This window comes from Mytilus edulis, chromosome 9 (assembly GCF_963676685.1).
Source record: "Mytilus edulis chromosome 9, xbMytEdul2.2, whole genome shotgun sequence".
Classification (NCBI taxonomy): Eukaryota; Metazoa; Mollusca; class Bivalvia; order Mytilida; family Mytilidae; genus Mytilus; species Mytilus edulis.
The window spans coordinates 36,951,519-36,977,754 of record NC_092352.1 but is presented as its reverse complement, the minus strand read 5'-3'; the positions used below and the strand labels follow the sequence as shown (position 1 = coordinate 36,977,754).

The window sequence follows — 26,236 nt, the reverse complement described above, 5'->3', positions numbered from 1 at the left end:
TGTACAAAACGGAATACTTATTTTACGAGTTGTAGTAACTGTTTGAATGTGTGTGTGTGTGTTTTTTTTATCGCAATTCCGTTTAACTGTGTGAGTACAATATGCAATCTGATCAAGTTTTGGAGCTGATTCGAGATCACTAGCTAATTTCAACTAATATTGGCCTTTGTATTCTTGTCTTTCGTTTTTGCAAACGTGCTTTGTCTATATTCCTTTTTAGTTTATCTTTTTTCAAATGTTTGCTTGTTTTTATAGTGATAAAAATTATAACAAAAAATTGACTGCTGTAACCCTATTTTTGACCTTTTGACCTATCATGTCTGTTTGTTTTTGTTCGCATATAATGAAATTTTATGCGACTGTCAAACAAGTGTAAGGGCTTTAAAACCTGGATCTATCCACCATAAGAAAATGCCTGTATAAAGTCAGGAATATGACAATTGTTATCCATTTGTTTGATGTGTTTGAGCTATTATTTGGCATTTGCTTAGGGACTTTTTGTTTAGAATTGTCCTCGGAGTTCGGTATTTTTTTATTTTCCTTTGCATGTCAAAGTGGAAGATTTGTCGATATGCAATGCTTGCTGCTGTATATGAAAACATATGCTACAAAATATTAAATGCAACTGATGACCAACTTCAAATACTTGAATGTAAAAGCCCTATAACCAGCATTTTTACTAGCATGGTTTTTCTTTAATAAAATTTTCATCGGTCATTTTTTTAAATTAAGTAAGATGAATGCATAGATCTTACTACTCGCTTGAAATTTTTCGGATTGTTCAATTAACACCTATAAGCACACATGACTCGACAAAAGTGTTTTCAAAATTGGTGCATCAAACAACGTCATGTTGTAATGTGTCACACATCGTAAATATGCTTATTAGGACCATCAAGCTTTGTCGATTATACCAACTCTGCATATATTAATGACTTGAGTACTAGTATCTCTGACTGATGTCAAACATAACTTTTTTTGAAAATTTTCTGAGTCACATCTGGTTTATAATTAAGAGATGTAAGTACTTTATTTAATTAACACTTTGAATCGGTACTTAAAACCATTTCCCTAATTGTCTTCCGACTGCAATACATCTTGATGAATGACTCAGAATAACACTTATACTATGATAAAACAAAACTAAATATTTGATTTCACGAAGTAATGCGTCTTTGATCTCTTTTTACTGGACAGGAGTATACACCCAAAAGCTATATCTACCTTAGCTAGCTTTCTGTAGTAGGAATCACATTAACAATACTTTCAAAAGTAAATATAATGTATGAGCGTTTGTTTCATAGCTATACCAGTAACACAAAGACATAGAAAAATATAAAAAAAAAATAAAAAATGAACATGCTTTTTTGGTAAAATATTGAAAATACAATTGGCTTTAGTATTGACTTGTCATAAAATTCATAAGGGATTAAAAGGATAAGTGTCTTTTGATGCGACAATTATGTTATTAAGGTAAATTAAAAATTAAACTGATATGCAAGACCTTAATAAAATTAGTTTTTCTCTTTTTCTTTATGTTTATCTATAAAACAACATAACCACCATACAAAACAAAACAAAAATAAATAAAGTAATTGTATATTATTACTTGGTTTGTTATTTTCCTTACACTACTTTAACTGTGAAGATATTTTTTTTTATAGAAATCACTAGCTATGTATATAAAAAATTTCAGCAGAAAATATATTTATGCTTTCGTTTCAATAACCTGTAAACTCAAACTTAACAAATCAAATACCTGTATATGATGACGATAACAAACAATACAGTGACAATGAATACTATTGACGAAATAACACCAATTTCTGTTCCTGAAAAGATTAAAAGGGATATACAATTCAAATTCAAACGATGAGAGTTTGCCATTTCCCCCGAATTTGTTAGGGAACGATATGTTTCTACTTTTTGTCGTCAACTATACAATTTACAATAACGTTTTCAGTCTATCTTGGTTAAAATTTATCTTGGAATGAAAGTTATTTCAATATCAGAATTAATAAGGCAACCACTTGAAAGAAAAACAAAAGGTTATCTTTTGGACAATAAATAGTCTTAACATAAGAACCAAACTTTCAAACGGAAAGTCCCCAAGCAAATAACAAAATCAAAAGCTCAAACACCCCAAATGAATCGATAACAACTGTCAAATTAATTACTTTGTACAGGCATTTTCTTATGTATAAAATGGTGGATTAAACCTGGTATTATAACTAGCAAACAGTACACTACGTAAGTTGACAAGGTATTCCATCAATCAATTTAACTTAAATATTAAACTTTCTCTCAAGATAAAACTAACAAATGTTACCTGTCATGTTTGAAGGAATAGCTGGTTGTAGAACTACTTCAGTTGATGAAACAGGATTTGTGTTTAATGCTGCAATACAGATTTAGAACAATTTTAGACAATATTTAAGCAGGCATATCTTACCTAGGTTTGTTGGAATCTATTTGTTAGTTCATTTTTGTCTTTAAAGTAGAATGACATCCTTTTGTATAGAATAGCGATCATTCCTATTTGTTTAGTTGTTTTGTGTATAAAAAATAATATTGAACATTTCATTCATACATTTTATGTAATCAACATTGTACAAATAAAGACCTTTTATCCGTTTTTTACCAAATGTAAGTCATTTGAATCAGACTATCTTTTAATTTCTTTTATTTAATTTAATTTCTCATACTAACAGTTGTTTAGGTGTTTTTCTTTAATCAAGAATTTTTATAGTTTAGTTTAGCGTGTATCACAGAAAAATTAACATCATTTGAACTCTATCTGGAAGTGAAATATTGTTAGAAGTTTCGGGTTTTCTTTACCTAACGAAATGCACGTTTAAAAAAATATCATAAAATATTACACAAACAAAAGACGATTAAGAGATACTAAAACTAAAAAATGGTGATAAAACCAAAAAGAATACGAACTTACTAGTATTCTGCTAAAAACTCTTTTTATTTTGTGGGTCAATCACGACTAAATTATAACATACTACATGTTCAAAGTCACAATCTTTTGCATATTCTACTTTTCAAGACTTGGTTCAAGACAATTAGTTAAAGGTCCATGTATCATTTGTAATATTTATCAAATCTAATCAAATATAACTTTACGTTTACTTCCGCAATTTATAGATTTAGTTTTCAGCATTACTCTCCTTACTTGTACAGCGAACAGCGGCGTCACTGTTTTTACAAAACCCCTGAGATGATCTTTTCAAATCGACACAGCAGCAATGTTGATTCATTACCGGAAAAATTTACATGAACGTGTAGTTGTTTATATTTCTATTCTCTGATCACTGCACTCGCATATCCAATGTCTGACATATTAAACTGTCTGCAAACAATAGTTGCGTGTGTGTCAGTCCACATATTTGGGCACAGGACAAAACTTTTATTGTGACGTTCATCATATATCAAAACTCTGCAATCATTGTCTAGCTTAACCTGCATAAAATATCTAGTATCTGAAATAAATAGTAACACATATCAAATTCATTGTACGAACATTCCCTATATTTTACAGACATAATGCGATTAGACAGTTAAGATGATTGGAAATGTTTAGGCGAGGTAAAGGTGGCACGGTAGTATTTGCATTCCAGAATTTAGGTTGCTCTTTTGTGTACCCTACTTAGGTTAATGTATCTAAACAGTGAGATTGGACAAAAAATACAGTATCAACTGAACTTACTTTCCCAAACTGAGGAATGAATCAGGTGTAGAAAAATATGAAATAATTCTACATACAGATGAAAATGAATTTTTGAGAATTTTTTGAAATTTTGTATTCACTGCACCATAAAAGACCTAAACGTACTAGTGGCCTTAGGTTTTTAAAAATAGCAAAAAAAGTAAACAGTCATGATACATATTCAAATTCATTTGCGAATAGTAAAATGAAAGTACTCCAGTTAACTGTGAATGTAGAATTGTTTGCAGTGTTAGAAAGTGGTGAAAATTCTAAAAAGGCTATCATTATCCCTTATGGGCCAGGAAATACTACCGTGCCAACTTAAGGGGGATATATATTTTTACACTAAATCAATAAAGGATTTTTTTTACCTATGCAATTTGTAAGTTTATCAATAAAAGTTTGATTTAGGGCAACTATGATTAAAACAAGCTTTAAATTCCACCCCTGAGAGTAAAAATTGCTGATTCAGCAAATTTTGCCTGATCTGTGGGTAATAATGTAAAAATTTACCTAGAAAGTAGAACTTCATTATTTTTATGTAACTTGCAAAACATTTTCAATTATAAATGCTCGCTTTCACTTTTCGCAGTGTCTGACACATGTGCAACCACTGAAATTTGAGACGCGACATTTTTCGGTTGCATGTACATCCTATTATTTTCACCGAAATAAATAAATTACATAATTTCTTATATTTTTCAACATAAGGACAGCTATACTAGTTTTCTTCTGGTTTAATTTGTAGTTCTGATGTAACATGACACCAGTAGCAGCTTTTGGGGAACCAGTATGTGGTTAAGAGGTCCTTACTTATTCATTTAGCTCTCATATTGGTCTGAAATAGAGATAGAAATAAGGGTTTCTTTACATTGACTAGACATTATTTTTAACAAAGAATGTTTTTATGATGTTATATCATCAAGATTAAAGGGTTTATTCATTTTCCATGCAAATACCATTAATTGTTAAGATTTTCTGACAGTGAAAAGCACAATAAAGGCAAATTGATTATGTAAGGGGACATAATTTAACTTAATGCATACATGAGAAATAGTCAAACAGTCATCTTAGAGATGTATTCTAGTACATGTATTGTGAAAAAGATTTTGGAATAATAGTTAACTGCAATCTAAAGACTCTTGTTGTATTGCTCTCATAATCTGGAAATGTTTAAAGTAGTATAAGGCATACTGTAAAATGTGGAATGGACTATAATATCATTTTCATGGTTTGGTGCTTAAACTGTTTCTTTCAGTCAGATTAACCATAAATAGAGTTGGCAATCCAATAATTCCTCCTGAATCACCATGTTTGACTTCTGTGTTGATTTAAAACATCATATATTTGGGTTTTGGACACTCCTTAAGTAAAAATTGTAAGATGAAAAAAAAGTGAAAATCTGCCAGATGGGGTAGGGATGTAATGTTTCATTTGTTTTTGGTAAGAAATGAGTGCAGACTAGTATTCTTTATTGTAATATGTTCCAAAGTAAGAAGTCTATGCATCATAGGTGTCATGACTGGTTTCAAGTTTGTTATGTCTTGGTTAAGGTGGCACGGTAGTATTTGCATTCCAGAATTTAGGTTGCTCTTTTGTGTACCCTACTTAGGTTAATGTATCTAAACAGTGCGATTGGACAAAAAATACAGTATCAACTGAACTTACTTTCCCAAACTGAGGGATGAATCAGGTGTAGAAAAATATGAAATAATTTTACATACAGATGAAAATGAATTTTTGAGAATTTTTTGAAATTTTGTATTCACTGCACCATAAAAGACCTAAAAGTACTAGTGGCCTTAGTTTTTTAAAAATAGCAAAAAAAGTAAACGGTCATGATACATATTCAAATTCATTTGTGAATAGTAAAATGAAAGTTCTTCAGTTAACTGTGAATGTAGAAATTTTTGTAGTGTTAGAAGGTGGTGAAAATTCTAAAAAGGCTATCATTATCCCTTATGGGCCAGGAAATACTACCGTGCCACCTGAAGATCTGACTCGTTTGAGTGAGGAAAATAATAGGACAAATATGGTCGGTAAAAATACGCATATTTAGGCGATATGCTATTTTAAAGACACATATAGGGGATTGGCATGTTTGACAATAAAGATGACAATTCGTCTAAACCAGAAGAATCTAAAAAGTCTTTAAAAGTGGATGTAATACTGAGCGTTTTCAGACCCTGTTAATCAAAGCAGACACACACAATCTGTATTTTAATCAGATAATAAAACAAAAGCTTGACCGTTTGACGTTCACAGATAAATAATATTATAGCATCCGGAATGCTACCTCTTTTAATAATATATTATTATACATGAGGTGTAATAAATAATAATATTTTTGAATGAGAAAGTTTATACGCTTGAACTTTGTTTTAATAAGCTAAGTTATTCCTGAAAAAGCTTGTTTCCTTTCTCAATATTCAACCAATATTCTATATAGTATAGTATAATACAGTATGTACTTACGACTTTCAGTAAAATCTAATGTAGTCCTGAACGTTGCAAATAGCAAAAAGCAAATGAATCAGACATATAAACTGCAAAACGATCATTTTAGATGTTTAGACAAGGTATTTGTTGTAAAGGGCGTTAAACATTTATTGATTTTTGTTTTGTTTACAGGAACCTATTACACTAACATACATCATGTCAAATCCTTAAAGAAATAATTGGCAAATGCTACATGTAGTACTTTTTAGACTTTACTTACTGTCCTTTAAACGGATGTTGACATTAAAGGTCACATGTACATTAAAATAGATTGTTCACTGTCGCCACGATGACAAGTTTTTTTTACTCCTTCGCTAAACCGTAGTTGAATAATACCGTACTCGAATGAAGATTCAAAACGGAAAGTCCCTTTACAAATTCCAAATCATAAACTTAAAGTTAGCACTGTGCAACATCAGCCTATTTCTACCGACTCGGTCAAGCTTGACGATATATTGAAAAAAATTGACCGTATGGGTAAGAGATTAGAAACTTTAGAAAACAAAACACCAAAAGAGACAAATAAGGTAACAGATAATCATGGTCAGTCTAACCCGGGATATTCCACTGGTTCTGGACGTGGAAATTATTCGCGGAGTTATGGTCGAGGTCGAGGATATCAGAATCAGAGAGGTCGCGGTGGTAATAGGAATACTTACAATAATCAGTCTGGAAATTCACGACAAAATGCTAATGGCGATTTAAACGAATAGGAGTCTCCAATGAAGGACGAATTGGAGATTCTAAACTCGTTGCTGCCAAGCATAGTCCTACGTTAGTTAAATCTACAGATGATATTGTAAGTAAGCCTAAAACTACTTTGTTAGATAGAATGGTCGGTAAGGCAAATGAAACACATGTTTATGTGAACGGAAAAAAATGTAAGTCTTTGATAGATAGTGGATCTATGGTGTCTACTATTAGTGAACCTACATTAAGATCGCTCCACACAGTCCCCACGATAAAGACTTTAGATGAGTTTATTCTCTCAGTACGAGTAGCTGAGGGTTCACAGTTGCCATACCTTGGGTATGTTGAGGTAAATATAAAGGCACCATTTCATACTGAACCTATGATGGTCCCATTATTAGTTGTACCCGAGACAGATTATAATAGATCTGTTCCTATTATAATAGGTACAAACGTATTAAGGCCTATGAAGTCCACTTTAACAAGTGATTCTGAGGTAAATATACCACATGAATGGGATACAGCATTTTCAGCTATGGACTCTAGTATTGTGAGTCTTGTAAAGTCCACAAATAAACGACCTATTAAGGTAAGCCCCATGTCCAGCATGACTGTTACAGGGTTGTGTAAGGCAAAGTCTAGTATACAGACGGCAGTTACCGAATGTGTTGATGATAATCAGAGTAGTTTAGGGGTATGTCCAAGAGTAGTTAACCTGAAGTATACTGGTACAAACAGGATACCAGTTAGGATATTTAATATGTCAACCAAGGTAATATATGTGAAGCCTAAAAGTGTTCTTTGTGGATTGAATGAGGTAAAGATTGTACGTCATGCTGCTTTAGATAGTTCAGTTGAAGAAACAGGTGAAAAGGCGAGTGATGAATGTGATAAAGGTAAGATATTAAAGAATATAGGTGTTGAGTTGACAGAGGTGACACCAGAAACAAAAAGTAAGTTGGAAAATCTTATCTGTGATTGGAAGTCCGTATTTTCGACTGGTCCTACTGATTTAGGTTTTACCACCCTAGTTGAGCACGAGATACATCTCACAGATGAGAAGGCATTTAGAGAACCATATAGGAGGATACCACCTTCAATGTTTGAAGAGGTAAGAGAGCACATTAGAGAGATGTTAGAAGCAGGGGCTATACGAGAGTCATGTAGTCCATACTCTAGTAATGTGGTATTAGTACGTAAGCCTGATGGTTCACTTCGTTTTTGCATTGACTTTAGGAGGGTCAATAAAAAGACTATAAAAGACGAAAGAGGTTTGCCGAGGATAGATGACACGTTAGATTGCCTAGCAGGGGCAAGGTATTATTCTAAATTAGACCTTCGTTCAGCCTACTGGCAGTGCGGGGTTAAAGAATCAGACAAACAGAAAACAGCATTCAATTTAGGCCCGTTAGGGTTCTATGAATGCAACAGATTACCATTTGGTCTCACCAATGCATGTTCTACCTTCCAAAGGCTTATGGAACGATGTATGGGTGAGCTACATTTAAGAGAATGTCTGATTTATTTAGATGATATTATCATTTATTCGAAGACAGAAGAAGAGCATTTCAGGAGGTTAGAATCCGTTTTCTCTAAGCTGAAGGAGCACAACCTGAAGTTAAAAGGTAAGAAGTGTGAGTTTTTCAAGAGAGAGATCAAATATCTGGGTTTTATTGTATCCAATGAGGGTATCAAAACAGATCCAGAAAAGACCTCTGTCGTGAAAAACTGGCCCACTATTAGGAATGTGAAGGATCTGAGAAAGTTTCTCGGATTTACTTCATATTATAGACGTTTCATTCGGGATTATGCAAAGATCGTTAAACCTTTAAACGATCTATTGATTGGTCATTCGACACAGAAGAAGGTAAGTACGGTAAGACGGAAAAAGGCACCAACCAGGTGGTTCTGGAACGAGGCTCAACAGGAAGCTATGGATAAGGTAATTGATAAGTTAACCTCACCTCCTATATTAGCTTACGCTGATTATAAACTTCCGTTTACTGTGCATATTGACGCCAGTAACGATGGTTTAGGAGCGGTTCTTTATCAGACACAGGAGGGCATTGACAGAGTAATTGCCTATGCCAGCCGTAGCCTACGTGGAGCAGAGAGACTTTACCCGACCCATAAAAGAGAATTTCTAGCTCTTAAATGGGCGGTGACCGATAAGTTCCACGAGTATCTGTATGGCAGTAAATTTGAAGTCAAAACGGATAATAATCCATTGACATACGTTTTTGATCGAGCTAAGTTAGACGCCGTCGGACATAGATGGGTCGCTTCTCTTTCAAATTACGATTTCAAATTAACATACAGAACGGGTAAGTCTAATGTAGACGCTGACGCCTTATCTAGAATACAACCAGAGACTAAGCAGATGTTTAGTGATGCGATTAAAGCGGTATGTACTTCTAGTATTGTTTCTCCTGGTCCATTTATTGAGACTGTTTTATTGACTGAGAGTGTTGCCACTGAAGATTTACATGAGGTAAGTATTAGTAAGATTGACTGGCATGAGGAGCAGAACGCAGACCCGTCTATTCGGAGAATTATTGCTTTAGTTCAGGGTAAACATAAACCAACCAAAAGGAAGATATCATTAGAGACAGAGGAAGTTCGTAGGTATTTACGTGATTGGGATAAGTTTACATTAAAGGATGGGATATTGTACAGAAACAGTAGTCTGTATAATGAAAAGGTAACACAGTTAGTTTTGCCATCAGTACTCAGAGATATTGTACTACAGGGTTTACACGATGATGTAGGACATCAGGGTAGAGACAGGACATTATTCCTTGTGAAATCTAGGTTCTTTTGGCCAGGAGTGGACAGGGATGTAGAAACTAAGGTAATGTCTTGTGAGAATTGTATTCTGAGGAAGTCAAAGACGTGTAAAAAGTCGGCCGAAATGGTAAGTATACATACATCGTATCCTCTTGAGCTAGTTTGCATTGACTTTCTCACTTTAGAACAGTCAAAAGGTGGGTATGAGAATATATTGGTCATTACGGACCATTTCACTCGCTACGCTCAAGCAATACCTACACGTAACCAGACGGCTAAGACTACAGCTAAGTGTTTATGGGAGAACTTTATTCAGCATTACTCATTTCCGACTAGATTACACAGTGATCAAGGACGAAATGTTGAGTCGAGGATTATAAGCGAATTATGTAAGTTAGCTGATATTAAGAAGTCGAGGACGACCCCTTACCACCCCCAGGGAAATGGACAGTGTGAGCGGTTTAACCAGACACTGTTAAACATGTTAGGTACGTTAGACGAAGATAAGAAATCAGATTGGAAAACCTATGTAGCGCCTCTTGTCCACTCTTATAATGCTTCGAGACATGAAAGTACAGGATATAGTCCTCACTTTTTGATGTTCGGTTGGCATCCAAGACTGGCTATAGATGCGTTTTTAGGTATTTCATCTGGTTTACCTGTTAAAGATCACAAGACATATGTAAGTAATCTAGAAAAGAGACTACAGTTCGCATATAAAACAGCAGCCAAGGTAGCGGATAAGGCAGGTAAACGCCATAAGACCAGGTATGATTTGAAAGTAAGACATTCTAATCTACAGAAAGGGGACAGAGTTTTGCTCAAGAAAGTAGGATTTAAAGGTAAGCACAAACTACAGAACAAATGGAATAGAGATCCATATATTGTCGAGTCTCAGCCAGATACTAGTATACCTGTATACGTACTTAAACCTGAACATGGTCGTTCAAGGAAGGTAACTGTACATAGAAATATGCTACTACCCATTTTTTCACTACCTACAGATGAGATAGTACGACAACAAATTCCGTCTAGTTGTAAAAAGGGTAAAACCTTTACTAGACCACAGAATTTGCAAAAAGACGATACTGTTGATAGTGATAAAAATGAGCTAATGCTCACAGAGGTACGTAGTAACTCTAGCGATGAGGATGATGATGATATATGTATAGTTGCTACTCGGTCTCCTAGGGTAATAGATCCTGACCGAAGTTCACAGTTGGTACTTAATCCTCAGGCCCCAGAGTTTTTACCGTCATCGTCTAGTAGTTCTTTACCAGTTTCAGATTTAAGTAGTTCTCGTTCAGATTTTAGTGGAGATTTGCTAAGTGATACGTCAGGTCAGTCTAGTGTACATTCTGGTGTTAATGATAGCTCTACATTAAGTGGTATGTCTGCTAGTGGTCATACGGAAAATAACTCCGTTGCCTTTGAGGCTACAGACACACAACCTGTCTTACGTCGGACGACTAGACAGTGTAGAGCCCCACAGCGTTACCAGGATTTTATTTTGTATCGTTGATTATTTTATAAAATTTACAGTTAGTTTTCAGTAGGATTTTTTGTCATATCTTTGATTAAGTGTTATTTTAGATATGTTTATTTGGTGTAAATATGGTTTTAGTATATATTTTTGTTGTTTATAGATGGCATTATATCCTCATTCGTATCTGTTTGCATCCAGTAGAGGGAAGTGTTTCTCTGGTATGGCTTGCAAAGATATTATTATCAAGTCCGGTGGTAAATTGCAAGATTTGTGCCGAATAGCTATTTCTAGACTTAAGGGTGATACGTGTGTTCATAGTATTGTATACTTTGTTATCGGAATTCCCGATATTTGTACTTTGACAAGGAAAAAAGATGGAGTTTCTTATTATGAAGAGTCATGGTTAAATCTCGACGTAGATCATGTGTCTAATATGAAAAATTTGATTTTGGATACTGAGAGTAAAATCAAGAAGCATGGAGGAAAAGTTGTGTTTTCAACTATTGCTGCATCTAGTTTCCGGGATTGGAATAATCATAGGCTTATGATTCATAAAACCAAATATTTGGTATATGAGGAAAATTATCCGGAAATGCAAGAAAAATTACATGAGATTTTACGGGAGACAAATAAGTTCATAACTGAGCTTAATTGTAGAAACCATATGATCACTCCGTTTTTACACACATATGTTCAGAAGAAGAAGGGTGATAAGATTAAGTATATGTTTTCTAAGTTAGTGGATGGTGTACACCCATCGAAGAATTTAAGTCGTACATGGTTTTTGTATATGGAAAGGATTATTTCGGAGAATGAGAAAAATTTGTCTAGTGTCACTTAGAAATGAGACTTGTGAGGTTGCTGTCATATATGTTTGTGTCATTCATGAATAAATTTTGTTTTGTTGCATAATTGTGTTTTATTTTTTGTATTAGGATTTGATATAATGATTAGGATTATGGTTCATTAGTTCATGTCATTTCCACTCTGCATTCTGGGTAGAGTGGCACTTGCTGCCTATTTAAGAGGGGGGGCAAGGGGTTTAACTGTTATGCTGTTATGGGGCAATTTAATTCTTTGTTATCTGTTATTTTGAAAATATATTTGCTGTTAGCTGTTATTGTCTTATTCTTTGTTAGCTGTTATTGGGCTTTTAGTTTTTTTGTTATCTGTTATTGTGACAATGTATTTTCTGTTGACTGTTATTGAAAATTGGAATGTTAGCATTTTTTTTTATAGTCAATATTCGGTATAAATGAAGATCATTGGACATTGGGGTCTACCACTACTAATATGTTTGTCCCGTATTCAGAGAAGGATTCCATTGACATATACCCATCACAGAAGTGAGGTCCAGGACAATTCAAGTATATCTTATGATTATCCTTTGTAATAAATTCCATTTTTTTTATGAATGTGTATTTAGAGTTATCTTAATTTTTTGTATGAGAATAATGTTCCTTGTTTCCCCTACGAACATATTAAATTAAAACAATTCTTAATATGACAAAAAGGAAAACATGTGGCCAGGAATATCGGACAAGGATCTCAATTAAGGACTAGGTCCTAACAACCACTTAACCTTTTATATAATATGGTACATAGACTCAGCTCTGTGATTCTTTTCAAAGCAGAACCAAATGCATTGTACAATGAAAGTTCTAACCATGTACTTGCGTCCGAAGCTGCACATAACTCATTACAAACAAAGATTTATTTTGTTTCAAGCCATTGTTTCCCTACTAAACTATGTATTCTATTTACTATTACACTTGGTACATGTACAATCAAAAACCTGATCAAAATTGTTCAAATAAGGCCTTTGAAAAAGTGCAATAAATTGCTTTTGGAGTGTCAAAATTCGTTCGAAGTACTTGATAAATTGCATGCTTATAATTGGTGCTTTTGATTTTTCTACCCTATATACCACTTTGCCTCATAGTCTTATTAAGAAAAATTCACATACCTCATTAGATGGTCATTTAGAAAAAGTCAGAATATTCAAACTCTTTTAGGTCATTTTATTTTATTAGCAACAAAGGGAGCTTCAGTCAACATATATAAACAATACACCAACGTTTCATGAGCATTTTTTAGTTATTTTTGAAAACTAGAAAATGCAACCTTATTCTAATGAATAAAATCCCTTAACTCAATAACATAAAATCTAAAATTAATAAAAATCGAAAGGGAGTTTACAACAATAGATATAAACATTTCAGCAAAGTTTTATGAGAACTGCTGAAAACGTTTTTGTGTTAATGTCTGAAAACTGGAAAATCCCCCCTTTTTAATTAATAAAACCCGTTAACTCGGAAACGTAAAATCTAAAATTTATAAAAATTGAAAGTGACCTCATGTTAATAGATATAAACAATTCACCAAAATTCCTTGCTTTGTGAAAGCATTTTTGAAATATTATCAGAAAACTGAAAAAAAAACCACCAATTTTATTGAATAAAAACCCATTACCCAGAAACTTAAAATCTAAAATTTATAAAAAAAAAAAAAAAAAAGCAAAAAAGGAGATATAAACAATTTCCCAAAGTTTAATGCAAATTGGTTAAAGAGTTTTTGAGTTAATGTCCGACATGTTGAGAACAGACGGACAACAGTATACCACAATACGTTCCGTTAACGAGCGTATAAAACATATTATAATATATTGAGTTGTAATTTAAACACATTCTAGATACATAAATTAATACTAAAAACATAGTCATAGAAAATGGAATGCATTACAAAGGATTATATCCGTAATAAGAAATACTGATTTGTCAAAGACCATACTATTTTAATAGTTCATTTACTGTTATCTGTTTTTGTCCATTTTAATTCCTTGTTATCTGTTATGAGCCAAATCAATTTGCTGTTTTGCTGTTATTGGGACCCCCCTTGCCCCCCCTAATTTAACTTTGTATGATGGATTTTTTTACATGATTTTGTTGTTGTTGTCCTTTATCCTAGATTTTGAACTTGTATTTCACTTTTGTATATAACGTGTGTGTGTGTATAGAATTTGTCATTTCTATGTTATATTGCAAAAGACTATAATCTCGTTAAGTTTTCCTGATGGACTTATTGTGATTTGGAGATAAAATTATAGGGACGAAATTTTCTCCTTGGGCCGAGAATGTGTCACCGTAACAAATTATCAGCTGAATAAAGAAAGAGAAATACTATACTGATTTCGATTTACTATCATTTACTATCATTTACGCATTCATTCATTCATTCATTCATTCATTCATTCATTCATTGACAGACTATGACAATAGACTTTCACTATACTTTCTGCACGATAATTTAATGCATGTAATCCCGCCACAAATTGTCTGTACTATATATACTGTCTACCCGTAAAAATACGGGTATTCACACTTACTCAGCACATTAGAGCTGCGGGATCTATAACTTTTTCCCTATTTTCAGGTAAGCACATTTTCACTTTTAAAGGCCTTTTATTGCATGTTTTGCCTGTCAAATTCACGGTCCAAATTATAAGGAAACTTTTAATTACATAATTGTAATTCATTTATTAATGTATTTTCAGTGTGAATAAAATATTGGAAAGCTTATACTAGTCACTTATCAGCCCAAATAGAATAAAACCATGTGGCCAAATGACCCTGTGACAAAATGGAGGTTCCACCTTACGTACACATCACTTGTCCGTCCGGTCGTCGAATACTCTTCTCCTGTCTTAGTCTCGATAACCCAGACGCATATTTAATAGGGGGGGCAAGGGGGGTCCCAATAACAGCAAAACAGCAAATTGATTTGGCTCATAACAGATAACAAGGAATTAAAATGGACAAAAACAGATAACAGTAAATGAACTATTAAAATAGTATGGTCTTTGACAAATCAGTATTTCTTATTACGGATATAATCCTTTGTAATGCATTCCATTTTCTATGACTATGTTTTTAGTATTAATTTATGTATCTAGAATGTGTTTAAATTACAACTCAATATATTATAATATGTTTTATACGCTCGTTAACGGAACGTATTGTGGTATACTGTTGTCCGTCTGTTCTCAACATGTCGGACATTAACTCAAAAACTCTTTAACCAATTTGCATTAAACTTTGGGAAATTGTTTATATCTCCTTTTTTGCTTTTTTTTTTTTTTTTTTTTATAAATTTTAGATTTTAAGTTTCTGGGTAATGGGTTTTTATTCAATAAAATTGGTGTTTTTTTTTCTTCAGTTTTCTGATAATATTTCAAAAATGCTTTCACAAAGCAAGGAATTTTGGTGAATTGTTTATATCTATTAACATGAGGTCACTTTCAATTTTTATAAATTTTAGATTTTACGTTTCCGAGTTAACGGGTTTTATTAATTAAAAAGGGGGGATTTTCCAGTTTTCAGACATTAACACAAAAACGTTTTCAGCAGTTCTCATAAAACTTTGCTGAAATGTTTATATCTATTGTTGTAAACTCCCTTTCGATTTTTATTAATTTTAGATTTTATGTTATTGAGTTAAGGGATTTTATTCATTAGAATAAGGTTGCATTTTCTAGTTTTCAAAAATAACTAAAAAATGCTCATGAAACGTTGGTGTATTGTTTATATATGTTGACTGAAGCTCCCTTTGTTGCTAATAAAATAAAATGACCTAAAAGAGTTTGAATATTCTGACTTTTTCTAAATGACCATCTAATGAGGTATGTGAATTTTTCTTAATAAGACTATGAGGCAAAGTGGTATATAGGGTAGAAAAATCAAAAGCACCAATTATAAGCATGCAATTTATCAAGTACTTCGAACGAATTTTGACACTCCAAAAGCAATTTATTGCACTTTTTCAAAGGCCTTATTTGAACAATTTTGATCAGGTTTTAGATTGTACATGTACCAAGTGTAATAGTAAATAGAATACATAGTTTCGTAGGGAAACAATGGCTTGAAACAAAATAAATCTTTGTTTGTAATGAGTTATGTGCAGCTTCGGACGCAAGTACATGGTTAGAACTTTCATTGTACAATGCATTTGGTTCTGCTTTGAAAAGAATCACAGAGCTGAGTCTATGTACCATATTATATAAAAGGTTAAGTGGTTGTTAGGACCTAGTCCTTAATTGAGATCCTTGTCCGATATTCCTGGCCACATGTTTTCCTTTTTGTCATATTAAGAATTGTTTTTAATTTAATATGTTCGTAGGGGAAACAAGGAACATTATTCTCATACAAAAAATTAAGATAACTCTAAATACACATTCATAAAAAAAATGGAATTTATTACAAAGGATAATCATAAGATATACTTGAATTGTCCTGGACCTCACTTCTGTGATGGGTATATGTCAATGGAATCCTTCTCTGAATACGGGACAAACATATTAGTAGTGGTAGACCCCAATGTCCAATGATCTTCATTTATACCGAATATTGACTATAAAAAAAAATGCTAACATTCCAATTTTCAATAACAGTCAACAGAAAATACATTGTCACAATAACAGATAACAAAAAAACTAAAAGCCCAATAACAGCTAACAAAGAATAAGACAATAACAGCTAACAGCAAATATATTTTCAAAATAACAGATAACAAAGAATTAAATTGCCCCATAACAGCATAACAGTTAAACCCCTTGCCCCCCCTCATTTAAATATAGCGTCTGGGGTGATTAACCGGACTGGTCAGATATTTATAGGGGGCGTAACAAATAATTAAATATAGAACATATCTATAAATAGCACTTCCGTTATCCCCATTATATTTAAAAAAAAATAATAACAACAGTAACAGTGTAACGTTACATGTATATGTGACTATTAAAACTGACATTCTTGTAGCTGATCCTATGTTGCCCAACTTGCAGATGGGCAATTTTAAAAGAACGATAAAAAACTGTAATTAGCGGCGATCTTTTTTTCTGAATTTTTGTCACATGTAAAAAAAAATTAAAGACATGATTTTTTTTCGTGGGAAAAATTTGGTTGATTATATCATATAAGGAAACACTGTAGCATGACTGTATAGTGCACTCCTTATAACAAGTTCTGGATCCGCCACTGGTCGTGTATAGAGGATATACCACGCTCTCTGTGCGCTAAGAGAGGGATCCGTAGGTGGACCGTTGTACATAAAGCAATCCAATATACCTTAATTTTCTGGTGAGTTATAATTTCTCGAACATGTATCCCCAACGGGCTATAATTTAGGACCTCATCTTTATAATTATTGTTATTTTTTTTCGTCCTGAACATTACCATTATTTACCACAAGACGATAACCAAGCAACCCAAAAGATCTATTTTTATATTTTAACACACCACGTTTAATATTCTCTTATCTTCATACTATAAACTACCATTTTTCTCTATTTTCATATTATAGCACACCACTATATATATTCTCTATTCTTTATATTGTATCACATCGTCCTGAACATGCATGAAATATTTGCCACTTGACGTTAACCAACCTACAGTCGGTATATTGTAGCCACGTTAGTCTGTATTCCTTATTTTTAATTTTTATCCATTTTTCTTAGTTTTGTCTCATTTTATTTCTGTAAATTCTTGTTATAATTTAAGCTTTCCTTTTTATAATAATCTTTCAGATATCTGACGCACTTACCTTACTCGAAAAGCACACATCAAGTTACGTTTATGGAAAGAAAAACAACTCTAAGATTACAATGTAAAAAACCCTGCTTAACAACTTATCACTGGCAGATCAGTGAGATCACACAATGAGTCAACTCAATTTTTATTTACAAAATTAACTGATCTTAAAATTGCTAACGACAGCATAGTCTGAATGTTTCACCAATAATCTATATCGCCTAATCCTTTTGGGAAGAAAACATTTGGGGACCAACCTTCACACAATACCACTTTGCCAGTCTCCGTGTCTATGAAGAAATACAGAAGTTAACCAGTCATTCATGAAACCATGCAATACTCTTTGAATGCATGTTTGGATCAATCACATGGAAAAGATAGAATGGGATTTATCCCATACTGCATGCTAACTTATACAAAAAATAACTGAAAAGTGTATTCTCCTACTACAAACTATTATAATATCCATCATGACTTTTGTATAAAAGAGCAGCTTCACAAAAACAGCAACTTCGAATTCTCCTGTTCATGTGAACCTTTATATAAAATAAGGAGATTGGTATGATTGCTAATGAGGCAACAACCCAGCAGAGTTCAAATGACATGGATATTCGCAAATATAATCACTGCTCGGCCTCCAATATTAAGAAAACTCCATACCATATAGTTAACTGAGAAGGGCCAGACATGTAAATGAGATACAACGCAAACATGAAAACTGTTAAATTGTTTATATGATTTTTAATTTGTTAATACAAATCTTTAAAATTCTCCGACATATCTGACAACAATGTGTTTCTTGATGTTTGTTTCATTTACTTAATATATGTCTGTGTACCTTTTTTCGCTTTGTGGTTGCTGTCAAAATAATGTTAACCCAACATTTTTGATACTGTGATTTATTTATAATGATTGCTGCTTCAGTAATTAAAAAAAAATCTTTGAATCTTTTTTCTTATAAAATTGAACCTTGAAGCTGTTTATGATACAATGAAAATTCGAATATTTATATAGATTTTTTTTTAATTCTTCACATTTTACACATAACAACTGTGTCCCGAAATCATCATTGGTTTGTCTACAAAATAAAGTAAATGTTAAAATCATATTAATTTTTGGTCACCAGCATAGCATATATGAAAAACAAAATGTTTGGAAAAAAACATCATATAGAAATATACATTTAGAAATGTCTTGGTGCAAGCTGAATTCCGCTACGGGATGCGAGATTATCTCGCTGTGGTGATGACACGACCCATTGGTGGCATTGGGTTGTTTCCTGCTCTTTTGTTGGGTTGATGTCTCTTTGGCACATTCCCACTGTGTCTAAACCACACCGGCAAAATTTGCTCGGACTCGATGGTATCTAACATCCGGCACAATGACGGAACACCAATAGACAAAAGAAAGGTAGGTTTCTCCTTATTTTTTTATTTTTTTTATGATATCGAAGAATATTTATACATATACAACTATTTTCTATTGTGAGATGTAATATTTTCTACAACCGTTCTATATTAACGGAGAAATAAGTCAAAATGCATGTCAAAATGACGAATTGAGTGAACCTTGCCTCGAAATTGTTTAATTTCTCGTTAAATTGTTCACATTGTACGGAAAGAAAGGTACGGGAAGATAGATATTGACACGGATATTGCAAATTTAGTTATTATGAGCATCTCAATAATTGTATCTCTGTGTATGGAACGAAAGAAAAGGGTCATGTCAAATTAAAATAAACCGGTTTCGTCAATGTTGTTACTACACAATCACCCGGTTTCGTCTATATATATCACCCGGGTTTTTTTTGGTTTTTTTTAACAAAAAATTTATGAAAAGAAACTTTGGCACGGATCTGAACATTGTCTTTCGAGAATTTAAATATATATTTATTGTAAAGTAAACTTGGCGTGTTAAAATTTATTTTAAACGGGCACTTTTTGGACATAGTTAATTATGATAATACACATTTTCCTAATGAAAGGCGTATCCCTTATTTCACTTAACTTCAAACTAATTTTAAATGGAATATAAATACTGAATAGCAAATACTGGTATCTAATTATTTTGTAACATTATTATATTTTCTTTGTTTATAATAGTAGTATGTAAAGATGAAAAATAAAAGGATGTGTTTTGATTCTGCCATAATTTTAATTTACTATACTATATTATATACACTTAGTTTACAATATTTACTATCAGTTATTAATACATTTATGCATTCAATCATTGACGAACAGTCCCAAACCGACTATAGTCTATACTGTTCTGCACAAATTAATCATGCATGCAGTCCTGCCAGATTTTCTGGTACTATATATACTGTGTTAATTGCGCACTAAAGCGAGTTTTCACACTTAAGCATCCATAACATGGCAGTGAGATTTGTAACTTTCTCCCCGTTTCTGGTAGGCACATTTATTTTCATAGGCATGTTTTTCACATTATTTTTACAGTTCAAATTCATTTTTTGTACAGTTCAAATTCATTTTTTGTACAGTTCAAATTCAATTGAAACTTCAAGATAACTTTCGAAAACAATACATGTATCTGACAGTTTTGTATTTTCAATGTGAATAAAAGTAGGTTTGCAAAACATGACCGTCATTTATATCTAGGTCTTATTAAGAAGAAGTGACGGTAACCACTTATCCCATAAACATTGACAATGAGACAACTTTCTTTTAGACACAAAAATTATGTTGAATTAATCAAGTTTAGGTCAGCGTATGCCTTAAACAATGAGAAAAACACACAAACTGCATGAAAGCAAGCTATAACAGGGCCCTAAATTATAAATGTAAAACAATTCAAACAAGAAAACTACCTGCCTATTTTATGTTAAAAACGCATATGGTATAAAGCAACCAAAGACAACCATGGAATTACAAGCGTGTGATTCGGGAATGGACTGAGTCAAAGTGTTGTCGCTGACACAAACAGTACAACAAAAGTATAAATAATAAAAAATGATGAAAAAACCTTAACTCGTCCGATGACAGAGCCTGTATAGTAAATGCGCGATGAGTGCCAAAACTTGTATCATAGTTAAAATTATCCCTTAAATATAATAAATATACATGTATTCGCAGTTTACTATGAAGTCCACTATCACTGAACTAGTATAAATATTTATTAAGGGGCCAGCTAAAGGACGCCACCGGATGCGGGAGTTTCTCGCTTCATTGAAGACCCATTGTGGCCTTCGCCTGTTTTCTGCTCTATGGTCGGGTTGTTGTCGCTTGGAATTTGTATGAACTTTTCATGTTGATAGACATTTTTAAATGATCTGTTGTTTTTTTTATTATTTCAGATGACAGAAAACGTTACAATTCAGGCATTAGATGAGTCATTTCATGAACTTATCAATGAAAACTCATCAGCTGTTTCAACTGCAGTCCCATGGAATTGATCAAAATGTGTTTGTTTGCTGTTTTTGTGGGGAAAATTAAAAACAAAAAGTGGCCACAGACGTCATGAAATAAGTCACTCTGACACTGAAAAAAGGAGACATGAATGCCAGATCTGTCACAAAACGTTTGCAGACAACGCACACTATATTGGCCACATGAACACGCATATTGGACATAAACCTTTCAAGTGTGGAAAATGTAATAAACAGTACACATACCAAGGTTCATACAAGAGGCACTTGAAAGTTTGTAACACTCTTAATGCTAAACGTTTCCAGTGTTCAATGTGCCCTAAGAGATTTGACAGGAAAGATCTACTAACTGACCATGTGACAGGAAAGCACAAGAAAGGTGTAGCCCAATATCATTGCCAAGTATGCAACAAAGGCTTTCGATACAGATCTAGCAGGTCTAATCATACTAGAAAAAAACATCATTGAGGATGAACGATCTGTTATTGTTATTTTTTATGCCTCAGTTATATTTATAGATAACTCTTAGGAAGCTACTAATTTATTTTTAGGATGAAAAAGGGGGCTAGGGTGAAAAAAAAGTATGCGTTTGTTTTCAGTTTTAATCTCTGTCCTGCTGTTTTTTAGTTTTTCACTTTATTCGGTCCTTTTTTAGGTAGTAGCTTATTCCCTTTTTACATAACTTGTTATCCTGCCATTTTCAATCTAAACTTTTAGCTTCCCTTTTAAGCAAATTGTACCCCCTAAAATCAAATGGTAGCTCCCTTATACTGTTAACCATGTACTTTATTTTTTCTACAAATGTTTTTTCTACAAATGTTACTACGAGAAACACTTTTTTTTCTACAATTGTTATTTTTACCAATTTTTTTTAGTATTGGTTATAACTGTTTGTTAAATCTATTGGAAGATTGTAATAAAATTGATTGGAAATTTGAACTCATGATTTCATCTAGCAGATATAAAAGATGTATTTTATACCCATACGACATCAAGTGTTCCTTTCCCTTAAATGAAAACCATGGTAACAACAGTCCTTCTCCATTGGGGACTTCATTTGTCTCTTTAAACCGATCAACCAACTTTTTACCACATGCTTTTAGGTTTTTGGAAAGTGAATTTGAATATCAACATGTGGATAGAGGTGTTGTTTGGCAGGGTCGGACAAATCATGGACGGACGAATCGACAAAAGAAAAGATGATACCATATTTACAGTTGTCTTATTATCAACGTTTATCCTTAAGAAGATTTATTTTTAACGATTGTAGAAAAGATTACATACATAGAATGATTAGATTACTTATAAAGGTGTCCATCCTTTTGTGCGAGAAAATCACATATCAATTGTGTGTTTCGATTTTTAAGACCGTAAACTTTAATTTCAAGTTTAAACATGTTCAACATATTTTCCCATAACTCATATAGAAAACGCATATTTAGAGAGCTTTAATCTCAATATGCTGTTAAAAAATTTCGGAATGCAAAGTAAATTAAAATATTTGTGTTCTATAAGAGTAGGAATTCAAGTTTTTGCTTATTATTTATTTGAATCTGAGACTCATATAAATAATAAGCCGTTGTCCGGTGAACGAACTTGTTTTCCAACGACACACAAAACTCCTTTTGAACGCTGAAGTTAAATAATCAATTATAATGTAATGCGATTATGATTTTTTTTATTTGACCAAACCGGGTTATGCATTTTGAAATCTATGACGAAACCGGGTTGTATACATTGACGAAACCGGCCAGTTCCATTTTGACTTGACCCATTTCTTTCGTTCCATACACAGAGATACAATTATGGAGATGCTCATAATAACTAAATTTGCAATCTCCGTGTCAATATCTATCTTCCCGTACCTTTCTTTCCGTACAATGTGAACAATTTAACGAGAAATTAAACAATTTCGAGGCAAGGTTCACTCAATTCGTCATTTTGACATGCATTTTGACTTATTTCTCCGTTGATATAGAACGGTTGTAGAAAATATTGCATCTCACAATAGAAAATAGTTGTATATGTATATATATTCTTCGATATCATAAAAAAAATAAAAAAATAAGGAGAAACCTACCTTTCTTTTGTCTATTGGTGTTCCGTCATTGTGCCGGATGTTAGATACCATCGAGTCCGAGCAAATTTTGCCGGTGTGGTTTAGACACAGTGATTCCCTGTCCGTGTTCTCTATCAAAATCATGCATGAATTTTTATCATTGTTTTAGGCCATACAGTTGCCTATACTTGCTCTCATCCACCTCCTTTGAACTTGGGGTGGATAGTTGTCTCATTGGTATTCATACCGCATGTTCGTACTTGTATAATGTTGACCTTTTGGTACTTTTATTCTCAATTTTTGTTTAAGTCAACAAGATGTCCTCTTAATCATGTTGATGTCTACTTTTGGTAATGTATGTCATTGGGTTCACCGGTTGCTGTCTCATTGACACCTCCTTTCATTGATGCTGCATCTATTGTTTTACTGTCTTGTTTTGCATAAAAACAAATTTACAGTGTATTCCTCATGCCATGGTTTTGTTTCAAGGTTTAGAAAGCCAATTGGTATATATTCACTGACAACATTTGTATTCTTTTATGGACTTTTTTTAGTGTGAAAAAAATGCCTCTTAAAAGTGCAAAAAAGTATTTTTCTTTTTTAAGTTGACCAGTCCAGACTTTGTTTACTAACAGTATATTTAAATTACTTTTCATAACAACGTGTCGCACTTCTTATATGTTTGTATAAGCTAAATGCATTTGTTTTAAAAAAAATCGAGCATAGATCATTTTGACCGTTTGGTGTATGTACAAAATCAGTGGCATCTTCTAGATATACTTTGTTTGTTTTTCGTCTGCTTATGTTTTTGAATTGCGTTCCCTTCTTCAAAAGTGTACAACATTGCGCATCTCTCCTCCCCCCTTTTTTACACATATCAAAATGCAAACTCCTTTATACACTACATATAAATACAACAAACTTATCTTAGATGAAGTGCATATTTCGGCGTCATATCACTTTTCCATCAAGTATTTTAAAAGTTAACAACCCCAAAATGTATTTATAGCGTACACACGACTGTTCGAGTGGTCCCAGTCAATACAAAAATTGCCATTTATTGTATAATTAGTAACTTGCTTACGTAGCACGGACATGCATGAAAGAATATATAACTACTCGCTGTTTCAGTTTGCATTAAAATTTATGTAACAGATTGTGTTGTTATATCATCTTACCAAGGTTTGATGTGCTGTTATTTTCCTTCGCGGTCATGGAAGCCATGCTGTCTGGTGTTTTCCACGACTTGTATGTCGTCACAAACAAAATATAAATAGCTTTAAACAACAATCGGTACTCTCGGGCTTTTCAATAGTATTATCGTAATATAATTTCTTCCGAAGTCAATAACCAACTTCTTGGTTATTCGTCTTGGACATTATCTTTAAAAACAAGCTAAAAAAGCCGATACTATTCCGAATGTCATAAATTACCATTTTTATATCACTTGTCATCCAGACGCTCTACTTTGAAAAATAAAGCGGCTGGATGATCGAGACTACTCCTGTCTGGGATCCGTACAAAAAACAACACATCACTCAGGTTGAGCAGGTACAGCGTAAGGCAGCCAGGTTTGTCTTCAATGATTATAAAGACAGATCACCTGGAGCAGTTTCAAATTTAATAAAATCGTTGGAATGGGAAAATTTAGAATTAAGAAGGAAAAAGGCAAGATTAACTATGCTGTATAAAATAAATTGGGGGTTAGTTGAAGTTCCTAAGGACAACTTAACAATATCTGATAGACGCACTAGGGGGAAACATAAATTTAGGCAAATATCAACAAATAAAGACTTCTATAAATTTTCATTTTATCCTCGAACTATTTCGGACTGGAACTCACTACCTGAAGCAATAGGTATGTCAGACACCCTGGAATCCTTCAAAAGTGGCATATCCACTCTAACATTTGAAGGATCCACAGCAACTTATTAAACTTTAAAGCCACTGTACATAATGTATATATGTTATTGATAACGATTTTTCTTGTCATATTATTTTTAAATTAAGTCCATATGTACATAGCACACAAGTTCCGGGAAGTTTTACACTCCTACCTAGGAGTCTACTCCCGTATTCGGAAGAAGAAGAAGAAGATAAGAAACCTCAAATTAAAAAAAAAATAATGCATATGTTTTTATAACTCAATGGATAGTTTTCATTATAAAACTTATGTACATATACTTTTTTCTGAAGAAAATTCTTTAATTTGTTCATATTTAGAAGACGTTTACTTTATTTTAATTCCAGGAAGCAATTCCCCGACATATTATCCGTATGCAAAGTGACCTCAGTGTGATCCATCTCGTAAACATCCGGTGATCGCAATACGCATGGATGTCCTTAAAATAAACTATTATCTAATTGTACATGTTAAACACGTGCTCAATATACATGCTTTTTATTGTTTGTTGACGAAGAGGTGACAATCGTTAAACTTCGGCTTCAAAACACGAACTTTAAGTATCTGCCATAATATTTTCACAACAACACTGACCGATTGAAAATAAATTCACGATTATATGAAATTTATGCGAAAAAAATGATAAAATCGTGCACAGAAGACTAAGTTTATGATGTTTGTATGCATTGGTTCAAGAATTGGAATACCATTATTTTTCACCGGTCACTCGTTTATTATGACTTTTAACACATGAAACGAATGGGAAACAATTGACATATTCCTGACTTGGAACATTTATTTACATATTTAGAAAATGGTAAACTGAACCTGGTTGTACAGTTAAATTTTACCTCTAAAAACAAAAAAAATCGGAAAATATTTTTCTGCATATGAGTCTACGCATGACTTTCCTACGTACAAATGTATGCTTAATGTTGCCCTCTGAATATCGTTTGCTAGTAAATTCGTTATCTTGCTTTCTCATTGTCGTTATATCCCAAGATCGAAATCTATTTAAGAATTGAATGCTCTTTTTTGTAAATTTATTGGGGTGTAAAAGCGTTGACCGAAGTACATTTTGTATGAAGCGCGGAAGCGCTTCATACTTAAAATGTGAGCACG

At 33.0% G+C, this 26,236-nt stretch overlaps 2 long non-coding RNA genes across 2 annotated transcripts; both read right to left on the bottom strand.

Moving 5' to 3' along the window:
- Positions 1-1,758: 1,758 nt before the first annotated feature.
- On the bottom strand, positions 1,759-2,417 carry LOC139488271 (uncharacterized). The gene is made up of 2 exons (XR_011655969.1): positions 2,330-2,417; positions 1,759-1,832 (listed from the first exon to the last, which is right to left on the bottom strand). It is a non-coding gene; the product is annotated as an uncharacterized lncRNA (long non-coding RNA).
- Positions 2,418-18,480: 16,063 nt separating this feature from the next.
- On the bottom strand, positions 18,481-24,707 carry LOC139488268 (uncharacterized). Its single transcript, XR_011655966.1, has 2 exons — positions 24,390-24,707; positions 18,481-18,842 (listed from the first exon to the last, which is right to left on the bottom strand). It is a non-coding gene; the product is annotated as an uncharacterized lncRNA (long non-coding RNA).
- Positions 24,708-26,236: the final 1,529 nt, after the last annotated feature.